Here is a 21,034-nt window from a genome sequence, read left to right on the forward strand (position 1 = left end):
CTTCTCTCCAGTGTGACTGCGTTTATGAATTTCCAGCTGTGATGGGTATCTGAAACACTTCCCACAGTCTACACATTTCCACTGTTTCACCATGGTGCCACTAGATTGGATAATCAGTTAAAGCCTTGTGGACACAGAGAATAATTGTACAGTGTCTCCTCACTGCGAATGATGTGATGTTTTTTTCAGGCTGTGTAATAGTTGAAGCTCTCTCCACTGTCAGTTCACTGGAACTCTCTCACTCGGGTGTGTGTTGTGTGGGTCTCGGTGCTTTTCCAGTCACACTGATGTTTCAGATCCTTTCCCACATTCAAAGGCTGGTGATGTTCAACTCATGATGAATGTGTCAAATCCTCTCCTTCCAATCCCCTGTAAAAGGAGTTGACTGTGTCAGTATCACTGTCTGCCCAGGATAGAAATTCAGAACAAATAATTCTAATTTCCCCAAATATGTTGCCCAATCAAAGTAAAAGAAGGCAAAATCACAACAAAAACATGGAAAACTTTTTCACTAAACCAGAATGTTGTTTTCCGTGTCTCAGAAGCACTCTGCACCCTGAGGTACCAACAGCTGTGGAAGGTATGAAGTGTACTGGTGGACACCTCATGTTTCCGTTCCAGGGCTACCTAAACATGGAAAAGACCACGGAAGAGAGGCCAGCAGTCAGAGGAAGCCCTACATTCTCCCCCATAGAGCTCACCCATCTGGATTTACAAATTGGTGTTTTCAACAGATCCAGGAGCAGACCCTCTGCTCCGTCTAGCACAGACCCCTCTGAGCAGCAAAGCTAGGAATGTGGAGTTAACGTATCACAAAGCATTTAGGAGCAGCCTCTTCCGTTAACGATACAGGGGCTGTAACATCCACATTAGCATCTCCACCGTGCAGGCCATTCAGCCCATCGAGTCTGCCCCGACCCTCTGAAAGAGCTCCTTCTCTCGGCCCACTCCCCCACCCTATCTGCAGAACCCCACCAAACCTGCACATCTTTGGACTGTGGGAAGAAACCCAAGCAGACGCGGGAGAAAGTGAAAACTTCACAAAGACAGCCATCCAAGCTCGGATTCGAACATGTGAGACAGCAGTGCTAACCACGGTGCTTACCGTGCTGCCAATTATCGATTTAAGCTCTTAAAAACCTGTCGCCATTAGGACTCGCCGGGGCATTAGGACAGTTGGAAGAGAGACCCCTGAAAGTCCTGCCCATTCTCTTACGTCACCCTGACGCCAGCGCATGCGCTCTTATCCTCGCTGAACCAAGATGGCGGCCGTTCACCCGGACCTGATCAGAGGCACCGGACCCGAAGCCACAAACTCGGTACCGCAGGGTCTTATTTCGGCCTGCGGCATTCACTCGGGATTGAGAAACTCTCCCCGTCCAGAGCTGGCTCCATGGATCCCACTGGGGTTCCATATCTTTACCAGTTTACTGCAGCCCATCTGCGTCACCGCTTCCCGGTTCCTTCCGACTTGGAACAATAGGATCACCCAGAATGCCTCGCGGCTGGCTGGCCCTGGAGCATGCGCACTCAGCGCCTGGGCAATGAGCAAATTGGATAGAGCGGTTACTGGGCCGCGGAGGATTGTGGGGACTGTGGCTACCATTCATCAGCTGTTTTATTGCAGGCTGACCGCAGATCAGACCTGAACCTATAATATTGCTGTTTTATTTTAGGGCCCAATCAACTAAATAGAAGAACTAAATTAATTTAGAGATAAATTAAAGGGGGCCGTTCCTACAAAGAACAAACGGAGCATAGCCCAAAAAGAACAAAGAGGAACAGAAACTTAAAACATCAAATCAAAACGTGAAAACTGACTGGGGTCGATAAAGCAGTCCAAGCCCTTTGGTGTCCATTGAGCACAGAAGGCCTCGTTTCTGTTCATTTCTCTCCAAAGATGCGGTCTAATCTGATTAGTATGTCCAACATTTGCTCTTTATATTTTGATATTCCAACATCTGCAGTGTTTCTGCTTTTTAAAATTTCATTCATTTGATGTTGGCGTCGTTGGCTAGGCCAGTATTTATTGCCCATCCATAATTGACCTTGAGCAGGTGGTGGCGAGCTGCCTTGGTGAACTGCTGCAGTCCATATGGTGTAGGTACAGCCGTAGTGCTGTTAGGGAGAGAGTTCCAGGATTTTGACTCAGCGACAGTGAAGGAACAGCGATATATTTCTAATTTAGGATGGTGAGTGGCTTGGAGAGGAATTTCCAGGAGAGGGGATTTTGTTGTGTCTGTTGCCGTTATCCTTTGTGGATGTGGGTTTGGAAAGTGCTGCATAAGCCTTGGTGAATTTCTGCAATGCATCTTGTAGATGGTACACACTGCTGCCATTGTGCTGGAGGGAGTAGATGTTTGTGGATTAGGTGCCAAGCAAATGGACTGCTTTGTTCTGGATAGTGTCAAGCTTCTTGAGTGTTGTTGGAGCTGTACTCACACAGGCAAGTGGAGAGTATTCCATTACACTCCTGACTCGTGTCTTGTAGATGTTGGACAGTTACTTGCCACATAATTCCTAGCTTCTAACCTGCTTTTGTAGCTATGCTATTTATATGGCTAGTCCAATTCAGGTTCTGGTCAATGGCAGCCCCAAGATGTTGATCGTGTTTTATTTTGTTTTGTTACAGATGTTGCTCTGAGAACTGAGTCTAAAAACACAGACCGATTAAAGGCTGTGTTTAAAGTCAGCAAATCTATTTCTGTTGAGACTTTTTATGTCTACAATATTTTGAAAATTTATTATTGGGAAATGGGCATCGCTAGCATAACCAGCAACTCACCAAGCCTCTTCTGAAAGCACCTTCCAAACCCCCTAACTTACAAGAATATGGACAGCAGGAGCACGGGAACATTACAACCTGCAATTACCCTTCCAAGCCACACACCATTCTGACTTGGAGGTATTTTGTTGTGCCTTCACTGTCTCTGGGCTGAATTCCTTTCCTAGCAGCACTATAGGTACACCAACAATACTTAGATTGCAGCGATTAATGAAGGAAGCTCACCCCCAACTTTGGAAGGACAATTAGGGATGGACAACAAATGATCACATCCCATGAAAGAATTGAAACAATCGACTGACAATCAGCAGTTTCTCTTGATGGTGATATTTAGTCAATTGCTGCAATCGGAGTGGTGAAGGTGCTCTCACAATGGTATGAGCTAACGAGTTACAGGATTATCACCCGGCAACAATGAATTAATGCCGATGTAAGTCCAAGTCAGGTTGGTTTCTGTTTTCCTCTGGTTCACCGTCTCCCAGATTAAACTCCGAGCTTTCATCAATCCTATCAATCTGTTGAAGACTTTGGCTGGTTGGTGAAATTCACCTGATGTTGGTGTCAGTTGCCTTTCGGAGGATTTCCCAGTTTTCTGAAATTCCATTGTGGTTCTGGTGTTAATGTCATGATCAGAGTTTCAATTCCAGTGCTGATGAGGGAGGACCTGTGCTGACAGAACTACAGAATCGTTACAGTTCAAGGGGAGCCCATTCGACTCATCGAGTCTGTGCTGACTCTCTGAAAGAACATTCTACCTAGCCCCACTCCCTTGCCTTATCCCCGTAACCTTGCATATTCTTTCTTTTCAGATAGAAATTCAATTCACTTTGAATACTTTGATCAAACTTGCCATGTTACAATCTTTTATTTATCTTCAAAATAAGAATTGGAGGTGTCCAAAAAATACAACTTTATTGCTAATTATTCACCTTGATTCTCTTAAATAAAAATAAATCAAAACTCAGATCAAATAATACAGCAAAACATAAAGAGAGTTTAACGAAAACATTCAAAAATCAATAGATGGTTCAGAATTTATTAAGAGCATAGATTCAGAACAAAAACTTTAATCATGAATCCTTATTTTTAAAGAAATTCTTATCAATGGTCGAACCCCTTATTTACACTCATTGGTTCTAATTCTCAGCTGAGTGGGGCTCTCTGATTTATTCAAACAACTATCTGTCACAGAACATGATTTGTTATCCGGGCATTGGTCAGTACTTAAGATTCATTAATGTCTATCAACTTAATTAAATGTCTATATGTGCCCGTCACGTGTACCAATTCTACAAAGATAAGGTGTTCTGCATTAACCTTGCTTGTTTCTAAGACTCTTGTACATTCTTCTCCTGTTGCTAAGACTACAATACTTTCTTATTACTAAATGTATTGTGGAACAATGGTCTCTACGTTACAAAGGCTTTTATGCACATTTTCTTGAAAGAATGTGAGCTTTGTACAGCAATTCTCATATTTTTATCTGAACCCATGTTTCAGGGTGGCATGGTAGCACAGTGGTTAGCAATGTTGCTTCACTGCGGCAGTAACCAGGTGCAATTCCCGGCTTGGGTCACTGTCTGTGCGAAGTCTGCATGTTCGCCCCATGTCTAAGTGGGTTTCCTCTGGGTGCTCCGGTTTCCTCCCACAAGTCCCAAAAGGCGTGCTGTTAGGTGAATTGGACATTCTGAATTCTCCCTCCGTGTACCCGAACAGGCACCGGAGTGTGGCGACTCGGGATTTGGCTTTTTGGACATTCCATTTTCTGTCTAAGTACTGAATTAAAAAATTATACTGCATCAATTCTTAAAGGTTCCAACTAAATAAATCAGTGAATCAATAAATCTGTAATCTATCATTTCTCCCCTTTTGATTATTCAAAATAAAAATCGAATAGACCAATTACAATAGTACAAAGTAAAGCAAAGAAACAAGTGCCATAAAAATGAACACATTTGCAGTATTTGATGAGAAATTAATAGTAAGCACCCTTCATTTCTGACTCGGCGTTTTTGACATTCTTTTACAGATACATTTGATTATCACAAATACAAGATATATCGCAAAAAAACCTACAAAGAACATAACCAGGCTTTGTACCACTGAAACTCCTAAGAATCCCAACCACTCCACATCCCAACTCGAAGAGTGCTGGACTCGGGTTTTTTGAGATTTTCAACCTCACTTTTAATGTATTTTGCCAAATTAATGATCTCTTTGAAGTGATCTGGAATCTAAGTACAACATTCCGATCCGATCAGGGCACATGTCCACCTTTCTTGGTGAGAATATAATCCAGAGCTATTCGAATTTGCAAGGCCACAGGTCGGATAGCTCGCATTTCAGAGGAAATCCTGAACAGGGCTGTTGAGGTGTCATTTGCTACCCTTTTCTATGATGACTGCCAGTTTATTAACTTTTTGGCTGTCTTTGCAGCACCATTTTTTAAAAAAACAAAGCGAAAAACTTGTCGTGCAGTAATGGCACGTTTACTTCTTTGATCTGATAGTTTGCATCAGTAATTGTTCATCCTTGACGTCTCACATCACTGTCTTAAGGCCATATGTTCTTTCTTCCTTGTCAATTTTGAGCGTGATGCTAAGACCGGGTCATGGGATAAGCTTTTGATCCAAAATTGACTATAAAATCATGTTGAGTTGCCATACACAGATTATGTGTTAACTAAACTAAAATAAATGTAATTTCAACTTGTGAGTGATGTATAATACGGTTCCAGTTGTCGCAGGGTGAGATCTTACTATTCCACCCCTTATCTCATTATTGTTCTTGGTCACTTCTTTCTTTAGCCCTTGAGTGGGGTGATCTGTGCAGGGAGAAAATTCACTTTGTTTTTCTTTTCTAATCTGATTTTTTTCTTTTCATAACTTGTGATAAATTCCATCTTATTCCACAATCTATTGTAACTTGAATGTGATCTCTGAATAATTGGATTGATACCCCTTTCTCTCGGACACTCTCCATTTGCAAATCATCTCACTCAAATATCATTCAAAATAACATCATGCATGGACTTAAAATATTCTCCAGCTCTCCAAATTGTCTGTATCCACCTTATGGATATTCCTCATCGGGTTTACTTGCTAGCAGCCCCTTACTTGTTCTTATCCAAATAATTTGCCCTGTCACTTCAATTGTGCTCGTTTCGACAGGTAACAGTGTGTTTGATTCTATCCCAATTATTTTAAGTCAGTTTCTCTATGGAATGTGTGTCAGTGCCTTGATCACTTAATGATGGTGTTTCTCTCTGTTGGCCCCATTTACCATTTCCGGCCATGTCAAGTAGTGTGCCTGCATGGGGCCTGCTCTTCAATGCATAATGGCAAGCCTGCCTATTAGTTTCTTCACACGTAACTCATCTGCACACGTACGCAGTGCCCCCAATGTCATAACCACACATTCTTGAACCTTTTGTGATCTTATCAAAAGATCTCAAAGTTGTTGCTCATCTCTCCACGTATGATCCAGATGCCTTGGGTGGTGGCCAGAGTATCAAATTTTTGTTCTCTTAAATAAAAGCATAGACAAGGACACAAGCATTACCAAGAGAAAATTTATCAATGTATTAGCCTCCTCTGAACTTTCCCCTTCATATTAAGGCCAGATTGAAATATTCCATTGAATTGCACCCAATATTCCAATTCCCATTTCCTGGTTTGATTTCCTGTCTCATTCGTCTACCCTCAATTACTTAATCCTACCCCAACCATGAGCCCTGGAGTTATCTAGCAGTCCAATGATATACCTTCATGTTTAAAACAGAAATCAACATTTCCATTTGGTTCCAGACAGTAACATTGTGATTGTTTGTTCTTTGTCTTAAATTACCCATTTGTTTTACAGTAACTTGCTCAATTACATTGTCTTTTCACATCACAGAAGTGTTTCAAATTCGAACAACAATGTTGTTGGCTTTCAGATTTGTATTAATGTCCAGTTCATCTCTTCTTTGTCTGAAGTTGTAGGATCTCTTCTTCAAAATAGGCTTTGTCCTTATGTCCATGGACACCAGCTAAACTGGATGTTTTTTTTTACATCATCGTTGTTCTTGTTACCCATCAAATAGATTTCATTTTTAATTGCATCCCGCCTTGTTCACCTATCGCCCATCCTGTTCTTGGCTCTTCATTCACTCTGCCGTATCCCGTCGTCACATTGGCCTCCTCTAATCGTTCTTCCCCAACCCTACTCACTCCCTCAACTCCAATCTGCCTCAATGTTCATATATCCAACTTGGTTGTTCCTCTTGTCCTGAACTACTGTAAGCCGCCCATTTGAGTAATAGACACTCCCCTGGAGCCCTTCTAGCATCTGAGATCATTTTCAATCTTCCCATGTTCAGAATATCCTCTATCCAGCAGCAACTGCTGATTGCCTGTTGGAGTAACAGACTTCAGATCATTTAGAATCTCCATATTGTTGGGTTGGTACGGCAAAGTAATAATTCCCATTATTATGGCCATGTATGTGGAAGGGAGCAAGTAAAATCTGGCAAACCTAATGCTGACGCTGTTGCTCAGACTTGTCTAAGACTGGTGAATGCAACCTCGCGCTTCTCCATCAATTCTGTGTTACAACTTCTCACTGAATGCCCACCCACCCTTTGACTGGATTTTAAATCAGGTCGACTATTGCTGCAAAATTGAAAGTCTTACAAAGGGGGCGGCACGGTGTTTAACACTTCCACCTCACAGTGCCAGAGAGTGGTGGGTCTGTGGAATTCATTGCCACAGAGGGCGGTGGAGGCCGGGACGTTGAGTGTCTTTAAGACAGAAGTTGATAATTCCTCGAGAAATCAAGAATTTAAGGGCTATGGAGAGAGAGCGGGTAAATGGAGTTGAAATCAGCCATGATTGAATGGTGGAGTGGACTCGATGGGCCGAATGGCCTTACTTCCGCTCCTATGTCTTATGGTCTTATGGACCCGGGCTCTACTCTAGCCGTGGGGAGCTTGCACTTTTTCCCTGTGCCTGTGTAGGTTTCCTCCCACAGCCCAAACACGTGCAGGGTAGGTGTGTTGGTCACGATCCAAGGATGTGTAGGTTAGGTAGGTATATGGGGATAGAGGGGGCCTGGGGAGGGCACTCCCACAGAGGGTCAGTGCAGACTGATAGGCAAATGGCCTCTTTCCGCACTACTGTGATTCTACGATGCAATGATTCTATCAAATAAATTCGCAAATTCCTGAAGCTGCTGCAAATCTTGTTCCACTTGCAGTTACCTGGAAAGTAAAACACAAAAGATCCATTCTGCTTGGGGCAAAATGGGTTAATTAATCGGAACATATCTGACAATTCAAACTTAAAATTTGTAATTCCCAATTTGTGTAAAAATATAAATACATCTTCAGCTGTTAACAGGCATGGATTAATTCTCTGCTCCTTTGAAAATTTTCAACTGGACACCATTACGTCACCGCCTCTCTTTGTTTTGACCGAGTAAGAAACATGGGACCCCCTTTTCTTTAATATTCTCTATTGTACACACTTTTTATTTCTCTCGATCTCAGAATTTTTTCTGTCATTCTTCTTGCATCAGGAATAATTATTTTTTGAACCCGACAAGAAGTTTTAACACATAATCTATCCAACACAGGATTTGCCATAATCATTTTAGATATCCCAAATGCCATAATCATTTTAGATATCCCAAATTCCAATAAATCATGATAAACTAAAATCATTTTAGATATCCCAAATTCCAATAAATCATAATAAACTAAAATTATCTCACTCTTACATGTGTGAATTTGTATCTGGATTAATATTCCCACATGTTGATCACAAATATCCTGGAAGCATGCCTCTGGCCAGAAAAAACATGACTCCAGGTTTTGTAAGCTGTTTGCTCAGCGATTGCAATTTTGACAGAAAAACATCAACACTTGAAACAGACACACATGAATATCATTCACACATAAGCAGGTTCCGGTAGCGGCCATGACCTGCTAGGTCGCACGAACGGCAGCTCCCGCCGGGATAGGTTTTTCGGGCCGCTAAAAGGAGCGGCGGCGGTACTTGACGGGAGGGACCGGCGCAGGAACGGACGTGGGAGAGGCTCTCCTCGGCGGTGCATGGAGAGAACCAGGAGCGGAGCCGGCAGACGCGCGAACCCGGGGAAGAAGGTCGAGAAGGACAAAATGGCGGCCGGAGAAGATCGGGAGGTGTGGGCCCAGTGGGCCAGAGAACAGCAGGAGCTCCTTAAAAACTGCTTTATGGAGCTGAAAACTGAGATGCTGGCCTTCATGGAAAGAATTGTGGTGACCCAGAAGGCGCAGGAGAAGGAGATCAAGGAGGTGAAGAGGAAGGTGGCGGAGAACGAGGACGAGATCCTGGGCCTGGCGGTGAAGGTGGAGGCGCACGAAGCTCTCCATAAGAGATGGCAGGAGAGGCTGGATGACCTTGAGTGTAGGTCTCGGAGCCATAATCTGCAGATCCTGGGCCTTCCCGAAGGAGTGGAGGGGGCGGACGTGAGCACGTACATGGCCACAATGTTGGGGACGTTGATGGGCGCGGGGGCCTTCCCGTGGCCCTTGGAGCTGGATGGGGCGCACGGGGCTCTCGCCAGAAAGCCGCGGGTAAACGAGCCACCAAGGACGATGGTGATACGGTTCCAGCGCTTGGCAAACCGGGAGCGAGTCCTGCAGTGGGCGAAGAAAGAGCGGAGCAGTAAGTGGGAGATCGGCGAGATCCGAATTTACCAGGATCTGGGAGCTGAGCTGGCGAGGAGACGTGCAGGTTTCAACCGGGCGAAGGCGGTCCTCCATGGTAAAGGGGTGAAGTTTGGGCTCCTGCACCCGGCGAGACTGTGGGTAACATACCAGGACAGGCACCACTATTTTGATACGCCAGACGAGGCGTGGTCATTGATCAGGCAGGAGAAGCTGGACCTGAACTAAGGGACACTTGTATGAGGGTGAAATGTGCGGGTGGGGAGGGACTGAGGGGAGGACGGCGGGTAAAGCATAAGTTTATGGGCTTGTCTGCCCTAGTTTGGTTGGTGGTTTTGTTGTTTCTTTTCCAGGTGTTTTGTTCTCCAGGTGTTCGGTGCTAGGGGGTGGGAAATGCCCGGGACGGGTTGTCCGGCGCACGGGGAGGTCCCAGAGGGCGCTTGCCCCTCTACCCCTGTGGGGACAGGGGGGGAGGGGGGGGGCCCAAAGGAGGCAACAAGTTAAAAGTTGGTATATAGAGGTGGGAGCGGCCGGGGTCAACATGGGTGAGATGACTGACGGAAGCACAATGGCGGGGAAACCAGAGCTAAGTGGATGCTTGGGGGGGGGGGGGTGCAGGGGGTTTTGGGGGTGGGGAGGTGCAGGGGGTTTTGGGGGTGGGGGGGTGCAGGGGGTTTTGGGGGTGGGGGGGTGCAGGGGGTTTTGGAGGTGGGGGGTGCAGGGGGTTTTGGGGGTGGAGGGGGGGGGGGGGGAAGGGGTGCTGCTTTGCTGACTGAAGGGGAGCCAGGTGAGGTGAATGGATGGAGAGTCAGGCGGGGTGGCCGCCGGGTGGAGAGCTGGAGGAGGGAGGCGGGGGCACGCGGTTGGCCGAAAAAGGGAGATGGCTAGTCGGCGGGATCCCCCCCCCCCCCCCAAACCAGGCTGATCACGTGGAACGTGAGGGGCCTGAATGGGCCGGTCAAGCGGTCCCGCGTGTTCTCGCATTTGATGGGGTTGAAGGCGGACGTGGCCATGTTGCAAGAGACCCACTTAAAGCTCGCTGACTAGACGAGGCTGAGGAAAGGATGGGTGGGACAGGTGTTTCACTCGGGGTTAGACGCCAAGACCAGAGGAGTGGCCATTTTGGTCAGTAAACGGGTGGCATTTGAGGCGGGGAGCATCATGGCGGACAAGGGGGGCAGGTATATAATGGTGAGTGGCAAGCTGCAGGGGACCCGGGAGGTGTTAGTGAATGTATATGCCCCGAACTGGGACGATGTGGACTGCGTGTTGGGTAGGATCCTGGACTTGGAGATAAGTCACCTGATAATGGGAAGGGACTTTAATACGGTCTTGGATCCGAGCTTGGATCGTTCCAAGTCCAGGTCGGGAAAGAGGCCGGCGGCGGTCAGGGCCTTGTGGGAGTTCATGGGCCAGATTGGGGGGGGACACACACCCCTGGAGGTTTACGCGGCCAAGGACGAAGGAGTTTTCCTTTTTCTCCCATGTCCATGAAGTCTATTCATGAAAAGGCTTCTTTGTGTTGAGTAGGGCGCTGATCCTGAGGGTGGAGGGGGTAGAATACTCGGCCATTGCGGTCTCGGACCATGCCCCGCACTGGGTGGACCTGCGACTGGGGGCAGAACGGGGTCAGCGCCCTCTCTGGCGACTGGATGTGGGGCTGCTGGCGGACGAAGAGGTGTGTGGGTGGATGAGGAGTATTGAGAATTAGGTGGGAGCGAATGACACAGGAGAGGTGATGGTGACAGTAGTTTGGGAGGCTCTGAAGGCGGTCGTTAAGGGAGAGTTAATCTCCATTAGGTCCCATAGAGAGGAGAGGGAGAGACTGGTGGGAGAGATACTCAGGGTAGACAGGAGGTACGCGGAGGCCCCAGAAGGGGTGCTGTTGAAAGGGCGCCGGAAATTACAGGCGGAGTTTGACTTGCTGACCACGGGGAAGGTGGAGGCGCAGCTGAGGAAAGCGAAGGGGGCAGTTTATGAGTATGGGGGGGAAGGCGAGCAGGATGCTGGCGCACCAGCTTGCAGGAGGGCGGCAGCCAGAGAGATTGGGGAAGTGCGGGATAGGGAAGGCAACATGGTGCTGAGCCCAGAGAGGGTTAATGAAGTCTTCAGGGAGTTCTACGGGAAGTTATACGAGTCGGAACCCCCCGGGGAAGGGGAAGGGATGAGGCAGTTCATGGACCGGTTGAGGTTCCCAAGGGTGGAATCCGAGCGGGTGGAGAGACTGGGGGCTCCGATTGAGTTGGAAGACGTAGTCAGGGGGCTGGCAGGCATGCAGACGGGCAAGGCCCCGGGCCCGGACGGTTTACCTGTGGAATTTTATAAGAAGTTCTCGGAGCTGCTGAGCCTGCTCCTGATGAGAACCTTCAATGAGGCAAAGGAGAAAGGGACCCCTCCCTCCGACAATGCCGCAGGCATTGATCTCGCTCATCCTGAAGAAGGAGAAGGATCCGCTTCAGTGTGGGTCCTACAGGCCGATATCGCTCCTGAACGTAGATGCCAAGCTGTTGGCAAAAATTCTGGCCACCAGAATAGAGGACTGTGTCCCGGGAGTGATTGGGGAGGGCCAGACGGGAGGCTCCTGAATATCTTCATGATGCCCTTGGAGGTGGAGGCGATGGACGCGGAGAAGGCCTTTGACAGGGTGGAGTGGGAGTATCTGTGGGAGGCGCTAGGCAGGTTTGGATTCGGGGAGGGATTTATAGGGTGGGTCAAGCTGCTGTACCAGGCCCCTGTAGCGAGTGTGTCCACAAACCGGCTAAGGTCGGAATATTTCAGGTTGCACCGGGGGATGAGACAGGGGTGACCCCTGTCCCCGTTGCTGTTTGCCCTGGCAATTGAGCCGTTGGCCCTTGCGCTCAGGACTTCGAGGGATCGGAGGGAACACCGGGTCTCCCTCTACGCGGATGACCTGCTGTTGTATATTTCGGACCTGTTAGAGGGGATGGGGGAGGTCATGCGGATCCTGGGGGACTTTGGGAGGTTCTCCGGGTAATAGTTGAACGTGGCAAAGAGTGAGCTGTTCGTGGTCCACGGTAGGGGCCAGGAGGAGAGACCGAGGGAGTTCCCGCTCAGAATAGTGGAGAGGAGCTTTCGATACTTGGGGATACAAGTGGCCAGGGACTGGGATGCCCTGCACAGGCTCAACTTAGCACGGCACTTGTCACGGCTCCGCCGACGTTCTCGCCGGCGTGATACACCAAGTCCGGTGGTGACGGCGGCACTGAGGATCTGGGGGCAGTGGAGGAGACACAGGGGAGAGGAGGGGGCCTCTGTGTGGACCCCGATACGGAATAACCACAGATTTGCTCCGGGTAGAGTGGATGGGGGGTACCAAGGCTGGTATAGGGTAGTTATTAGAAGGATGGGGAACCTGTTTGTAGACGGGACTTTCCCTGGCATGCAGGCGCTGGAGGAGTGGTTCGGCCTGGCCCCGGGGAATGTGTTCAGGTACCGCCAGGTTCGGGACTTTCTTAGAAAACAGGTGGGGACATTTCCGCTGCTGCCCCCACGTAGGATCCAAGATAGGGTGGTGTCTGGCGTCTGGGTAGGGGAGGGGAATGTGTCGGACATATATCAGGAGCTGCAGGAGGTAGAGGAAGCCTCAGTGGGGGAGTTGAAGGATAAGTGGGACGAGGAGCTGGATGAGGGCCTGTGGGCCGATGCCCTGGGCAGGGTGAACTCCTCCTCATCATGTGCCAGGCTCGGCTTCATCCAATTTAAGGTGGTGCATCGGGCACATATAACGGCGGCAAGAATGAGTAGATTTTTGGGGTGGGGGACAGATGCCCGAGATGTGCGGGGAGTCTGGCGAATCATGCCCATATGTTTTGGGCATGCACGGCGCTTAAAGGATTCTGGCAAGGGTTTGCAAGGGTGATGTCTAGGGTTTTGGACGCTCGGGTGAAGGTGAGTCCAACAGTAGCGATATTTGGGGTGTCGGAGGATCCGGGAGTACAGGAAGCGAAAGAGGCCGAGGTACTGGCCTTTGCCTCCCTGGTAGCCCGGAGACGGATTCTGTTAATGTGGAGGGACTCGAAACCCCCGAGTGTGGAGACCTGGGTTAGCGACATGGCGGGGTTCCTTAGCCTGGAGCGAATAAAGTTCGCCTTGAGAGGGTCCTTGATGGGGTTCTCCTGGCGGTGGCAACCTTTCCTTGAAAAATAAAAACTGGTCACTTTTCCTGACAAAATCTACACTCAGAATAGACAATTCTTCTAAACTGCCCAATAAAAGTATTCTTCAGACTTATCCCTATTATCCAAACCATATTTCTATTTTAGCAATACAGAATCGTAAAGATTCACTAACAATTCATTCACAATTTGGTACTTCAAAACACTCTGTAGATAAAGGAACATATTTTAGAACACAAATTACTACATCAACCAAGGAAAAAGAACAGAACACACAAACTTCCTGAACAAGAAACCATGGTCAATCGACTTCACACAATCAAATAAAAACACCTAAACTAAAACCCTTTCAGCTTATGCCACCACAAATACCACATGATGGCTCAAGCCACTTTATTCACAAAATATAACCTCAAACCATACAGTCGGTCGTAATCCATTGGCACCGTTACAAATAATGAACAAGATACAACCACCAACACACAATTTCTAATTCAACCACCTAACGAGTCGTCCAAATCCATCCAAAGATACAAACCATATAGTTCCATCACCAATACCAGCTTGTTCGAACCAAATAGGTTTGTTAAGAACCTCAATCCAGGCACTCGGGCCATATAAAGTTCAGAGCCCTGATAATAAAAGAATGACACACAAGTATCCCATACAGACTTACAATCATCTGATGCATCACGAACAAAATTCAAATGGAGATCCACTATACAGAATAAAACAACCAATACGGTGACACAACACCCCAATATAAGTCAGAAAAATAAAAACTGGTCACTTTTCCAGACAAAATCTACACTCGGAATAGGAGATTCCAACCTTTCAAAATATTATGATCAATTGGATGAACCAATTAAACTGAGAGACATGAAATCCCTAGAAAAGGAGCCATTAAAATTAGCTGAGACAATAGTTATCATCTCTAATACCTTTAAACTCACTCCCATTCAGGATACGCTTTTAAACAGGGGCTTGCCATTTGTCCCAGTGCAAAGCAAGATAATAAACAGATCCAAATGGATCTCGATAAATTTTCCAGAAAAATCAAACTCTTGAATTTCTTAGAGTAAAAGACAATGAACAAGGAACCGTTCACCCCCAATCAAATTGGCTTCTACCCAAAAAGAAAATAGATACAAAAATACTGAACTTTATCCAAACGATCGATTTAGACACTGGTAAAATTAAACAAATACGGGACAAACACAATCTCACACGAGCGGAAAGACAGGCAATCAGACAATTCAAATCAAATTTGAATATCATAATAAAATCAGCAAATAACGACAACAATATTGTTCTAATGGATCAACAACAATATCTTTTTGAAGCTTACCGACAATTGAACAATATCGAATGTTACACAAAAGTACCGGAACCCTCATATCGCCAAAAAACAACTCCTCCTCCACAATAGTCCTCAATACCGGGGCCCCACAAGGCTGCACCCTTAGCCCCCTGCTATACTCCCTGTACAAACTGCGTGGCAAAATTTGGTTCCAACTCCATCTACATGTTTGCTAAAGACATGACCATAGTGAGTCGGATCTCGAATAACGACGAGTCAGAATACACAAAAGAGATAGAGAACCTAGTGGAGTGGTGCAGCGACAACAATCTCTCCCTGAATGCCAGCAAAACTAAAGAGCTGGTCATTGACTTCAGGAAGCAAAGTACTGTACACACCCCTGTCTGCATCTACAGAGCCGAGGTGGAGATGGTTAACAGCTTCAAATTCCGAGGAGTGCACATCACCAAATATCTATCCTGGTTGGGACGCTACCAGAAAGCACAACAGCACCTATACTTCCTCAGGAAACTAAGGAAATTCAGCATGTCAACACTGACTTGTACCAACTTTTACAGATGCACCATAGAAAACATCCTATCTGTCTGCATCACAGCCTGGTTTGGCAACTGCTCGGCCCAGGACCGCAAGTAACTTCAGAGTCGTGAACACAGCCCAGTCCATCACACGAACCTGCCTCCCATCCATTGACTCCATCTGCACCTCCTGCTGCTTGGGGAAAGCGGGCAGCAGAATCAAAGATCCCTCCCACCCAGCTTACTCACTCTTCCAACTTCTTCCATTGGGCAGGGATACAAAGGTCTGAGAACACGCACAAACTGATTCAAAAACGGCTTCTTCCCCGCTATTACCAGATTCCTAACCGACCCTCTTATGGACTGACCTGATTAATAGTCAGTACATCCTGTCTGCTTCACCCGATGCCGGTGTCTTTGTATTTACATTGTGGACCTTGTGGTGCCCTTTTTGTATTTACGTTTAATTTAATTTTCTTTTCATGTACTAAATGATCTGTTTGAGCTGCTCGCAGAAAAAAACTTTTCACTCTATCTCGGTACACGTGACAATAAACAAATCCAAATCATAGACCTATTAACACAACTTTATAAATCCCACTGTATCAGTGAAAAACAAATGGAATACTTTACCGGATTACAACCTCTTCCAAGGAAATTCTACCTTCCTCCAAAGATACACCAGGATCCAAAGACATGGACCGTACCCCATGAAATACCTCCTGGTAGAACCATAGTTTTGGATTCTGCAGTGAATCTTATAGAATTGCAGAATACATAGATTCATTTTCAAACCCATTGGCTCAGAAACATTCAAGCTACATCAAAGATACATATCATTTCACAGAAACAGTTAATTCCCTTCAGATGTGATGGGTTCACAATGGATATCGATGTCCTTAAAAGATATTCACAATTCAATTAGTAATCCATTGGCACCGTTACAAATAATGAACAAGATACAACCACCAACACACATAATTTCTAACTCAACCACCACTCAGTCGTCCAAATCAAACCAAAGATACAAACCATATAGTTCCATCACCAATACCAGCTTGTTCGAACGGTTGGTGTGTTGCCTCCCAGGTGCCAGGGTGCGTGATTTCTCGGATCGTGTTTTCGGGATCGTTAAGGGGGAGGGGGAGCAGGCCCAAGTCATGGTCCACATAGGTACCAACGACATAGGTAGGAAAAGGGATAGGGATCTAAGGTAGGAATTCAGGGAGCTAGGGTGGAAACTTAGATCTAGGACAAACAGTTATTATCTCTGGGTTGTTAACCGTGCCACGTGATAGCGAGACGAGGAATAGTGAGAGAGAGGAGTTGAACACTTGGCTACAGGGATTGTGCAGGAGGGAGGGTTTCAGATTTCTGGATAATTGGGGCTCATTCTGGGGTCGGTGGGACCTCTGCAAACGGGATGGTCTACACCTGGACCAGAGGGGTACCAATATCCTGCGGGGTAAATTTGCTAATGCTCTTCGGGAGGGTTTAAACTAGTTCAGCAGCGGCTTGGGAACCTGAATTGTAGCTCCAGTATACAGGAGGTTGAGAGTAGTGAGGTCATGAGTAAGGTTTCAAAGTTGCAGGAGTGTACAGGCAGGAAGGTGGTTTAAAGTGTGTCTTCTTCAATGCCAGGAGCATCCGGAATAAGGTGGGTGAACTTGCGGCATGGGCTGGTACCTGGGACTTCGACGTTGTGGCCATATCGGAGACATGGATAGAGCAGGGACAGGAATGGTTGTTGCAGGTGCCGGGGTTTAGATATTTCAGTAAGCTCAGGGAAAGTGGTAAAAGAGGGGGAGGGGTGGCATTGTTAGTCAAGGACAGTATTACGGTGGCAGAATGGACGTTTGATGAGGACTCGTCTACTGTGGTAGTATGGGCTGAGGTTAGAAACAGGAAAGGAGAGGTCACCCTGTTAGGGGTTTTCTATAGGCCTCCGAAAATTTCCAGAGATGTAGAGGAAAGGATTGCAAAGATGATTCTCGATAGGAGCGAAAGCAACAGGGTAGTTGTTATGGGGGACTTTAACTTTACAAATATTGACTGGAAACGCTATAGTTCGAGTACTTTAGATGGGTCCGTTTTTGTCCAATGTGTGCAGGAGGGGTTCCTGACACAGTATGTAGATAGGCCAACGAGAGGAGAGGCCATATTGGATTTGGTACTGGGCAATGAACCAGGACAGGTGTTAGATTTGGAGGGAGGTGAGCACTTTGGTGATAGTGACGACAATTCGATTATGTTTACTTTAGTGATGGAAAGGGATAGGTATATACCACAGGGCAAGAGTTATATCTGGGGGAAAGGCAATTATGATGTGATGAGGCATGACGTAGGATGCATCGGATGGGGAGGAAAACTGCAGGGGGTGGGCACAATGGAAATGTGGAGCTTGTTCAAGGAACAGCTACTGCGTGTCCTTGATAAGTATGTACCTGCCAGGCAGGGAGGAAGTGGTCGAGCAAGGGAAACGTGGTTTACTAAAGCAGTCGAAACACTTGTCAAGAGGAAGAAGGAGGCTTATGTAAAGATGAGACATGAAGGTTCAGTTAGGGCGCTCGAGAGTTACAAGTTAGCTAGGAAGGACCTAAAGAGAGAGCTAAGAAGAGCCAGGAGGGGACATGAGAAGTCTTTGGCAGGTAGGATCAAGTATAACCCTAAAGCTTTCTATAGATATGTCAGGAATAAATGAATGACTAGGGTAAGAGTAGGGCCAGTCAAGGACAGTAGTGGGAAGTTGTGCTTCGAGTCCGAGGAGATAGGAGAGGTGCTAAATGAATATTTTTCATCAGTATTCACACAGGACAATGTTGACGAGGAGAATACTGAGATTCAGGCTACTAGACTAGAAGGGCTTGAGGTTCATAAGGAGGAGGTGTTAGCAATTCTGGAAAATGTGAAAATAGATAAGTCCCCTGGGCCGGATTGGATTTATCCTAGGATTCTCTGGGAAGCTAGGGAGGAGATTGCTGAGCCTTTGGCTTTGATCTTTAAGTCATCTTTGTCTACAGGAATAGTGCCAGAAGACTGGAGGATAGCGAATGTTGTCCCCTTGTTCAAAAAGGGGAGTAGAGACAACCCCGGTAACTATAGACCAGTGAGACTTACTTCTGTTGTGGGCAAAATCTTGGAAAGGTTTATTAGAGATAGGATGTATAATCATCTGGAAAGGAATAATTTGATTAGAGATAGTCAACACTGTTTTGTGAAGGGTAGGTTGTGCCTCACAAACCTTATTGAGTTCTTTGAGAAGGTGACCAAACAGGTGGATGGGGGTAAAGCAGTTGATGTGGTGTATATGGATTTCAGTAAAGCGTTTGATAAAGTTCCCCACGGTAGGCTACTGCAGAAAATACGGAGGCATGGGATTCAGGGTGATTTAGCAGTTTGGATCAGAAATTGGCTAGCTGGAAGAAGACAAAGGGTGGTGGTTGATGGGAAATGTTCAGAATGGAGTCCAGTTACTAGTGGTGTACCACAAGGAACTGTTTTGGGGCTACTGCTGTTTGTCATTTTTATAAATGACCTGGAGGAGGGCGTAGAAGGATGGGTGAGTAAATTTGCAGATGACACTAAATTTGGTGGAGTTGTGGACAGTGCAGAAGGATGTTACAAGTTACAGAGGGACATAGATAAGCTGCAGCGCTGGGCTGAGAGGTGGCAAATGGAGTTTAATGCAGAAAAGTGAGAGGTGATTCATTTTGGAAGGAATAACAGGAAGACAGAGTACTGGGCTAATGGTAAGATTCTTGGCAGTGTGGATGAGCAGAGAGATCTCGGTGTCCATGTACATAGATCCCTGAAAGTTGCCACCCAGGTTGAGAGGGTTGTTAAGAAGGCGTACGGTGTGTTAGCTTTTATTGGTAGAGGGATTGAGTTTCGGAGCCATGAGGTCATGTTGCAGCTGTACAAAACTCTGGTGCGGCCGCATTTGGAGTATTGCGTGCAATTCTGGTCGCCGCATTATAGGAAGGATGTGGAAGCATTGGAAAGGGTGCAGAGGAGATTTACCAGAATGTTGCCTGGTATGGAGGGAAGATCTTCTGAGGAAAGGCTGAGGGACTTGAGGCTGTTTTCGTGAGAGAGAAGGAGGTTAAGAGGTGACTTAATTGAGGCATACAAGATGATCAGAGGATTGGATAGGGTGGACAGTGAGAGCCTTTTTCCTCAGATGGTAATGTCTAGCACGAGGGGACACAGCTTTAAATTGAGGGGAGATAGATATAAGACAGATGTCAGAGGTAGGTTCTTTACTCAGAGAGTAGTAAGGGTGTGGAATGCCCTGCCTGCAACAGTAGTGGACTCGCCAACACTAAGGGCATTCAAATGGTCATTGGATAGACATATGGACGATAAGGGAATAGTGTAGAAGAGCTTTAGAGTGGTTTCACAGGTCGGCACAATATCGAGGATCGAAGGGCCTGTACTGCGCTGTAATGTTCTGTGTTCTACAGTAGCTCAGAATGTGAGGATTTCACAACAATTCCTCAAAAAACATAATTCCTAAGAATTCAGGAACATAATTGAAAATGGCGAACAAAACACCAATACATTTAATACCAAATGTGATGGCCTCATTTAATTCTTTGAATTCAATTACTGGTCACAGTCACATAGTTTCACCACCATCAGGTGCACCAACCTGTACCGCAGATATGACCCGACTGGCAGCCCCGGTCCAGGCACAAACATGGGGCGCGATTCTCCCAACGGGAGTCTAAGTGCCGACGCCGGAGTGAAAACCGGAGTGGACTCGCCAACACTAAGGACATTCAAATGGTCATTGGATAGACATATGGACGATAAGGGAATAGTGTAGATGGGCTTTAGAGTGGTTTCACAGGTCGGCGCAACATCGAGGGCCGAAGGGGCTGTACTGCGCTGTAATGTTCTATGTTCTAAATAGATTTGTTAAGAACCCCAACCCAAGCACTCACTTGGGTCATATAAATTTCAGAGCCCTGATAATAATGAAAGGAATGACACACAAGTATCCCACACAGACGTACAATCATCTGATGCATCACGAACAAAATTCAAATGGAGATCCACTATACAGAATAAAACAACCAATACGGTGACACAACACCCCAATATAAGTCAGAAAAATAAAAACTGGTCACTTTTCCAGACAAAATCTACACTCAGAATAGGAGATTCCAACCTTTCAAAATAAGAATTGCACCAATCAAAAAATTCAATTTGACTGTTTTCCAGGAGCCAAATAGATTCACATCACTGCCATCTTAAATAAATTGCAACATCATCCGAATGTGGAGATGGCAATATTCTCAATCGGAATAAATAATCGTACGCAAAAACCTTTTACTGCAATTTAACAACTTCAAAGATTAAAAACAGCCAATCATAATTCCCAAATATAAAGGTCCAACTTTGGGACACTGAACTAAATTATGAAGAAAGTCTTTCACAACAACAGAAGGAAACAATTCTGACTTTAACCAATACATCAAACAACAGACTTTCATTCCGGCAAACAGACCTATTTTTCCAAGTGGAACCGGATAACATACACTGGACAAATGACACGGCTACATCTATTATAAACAATTGGATGAA

At 46.3% G+C, this 21,034-nt stretch overlaps 1 long non-coding RNA gene across 1 annotated transcript; it reads left to right on the plus strand.

Annotated features, from left to right (window-relative positions):
• Nucleotides 1-1,264: 1,264 nt before the first annotated feature.
• Nucleotides 1,265-5,985, plus strand: LOC140421608 (uncharacterized). The gene is made up of 2 exons (XR_011946935.1): nt 1,265-1,319; nt 2,633-5,985. It is a non-coding gene; the product is annotated as an uncharacterized lncRNA (long non-coding RNA).
• The last annotated feature ends 15,049 nt before the right edge of the window (nt 5,986-21,034 follow it).

Source organism: Scyliorhinus torazame, chromosome 5, assembly GCF_047496885.1.
Source record: "Scyliorhinus torazame isolate Kashiwa2021f chromosome 5, sScyTor2.1, whole genome shotgun sequence".
In the NCBI taxonomy this organism is placed as follows: domain Eukaryota; kingdom Metazoa; phylum Chordata; class Chondrichthyes; order Carcharhiniformes; family Scyliorhinidae; genus Scyliorhinus; species Scyliorhinus torazame.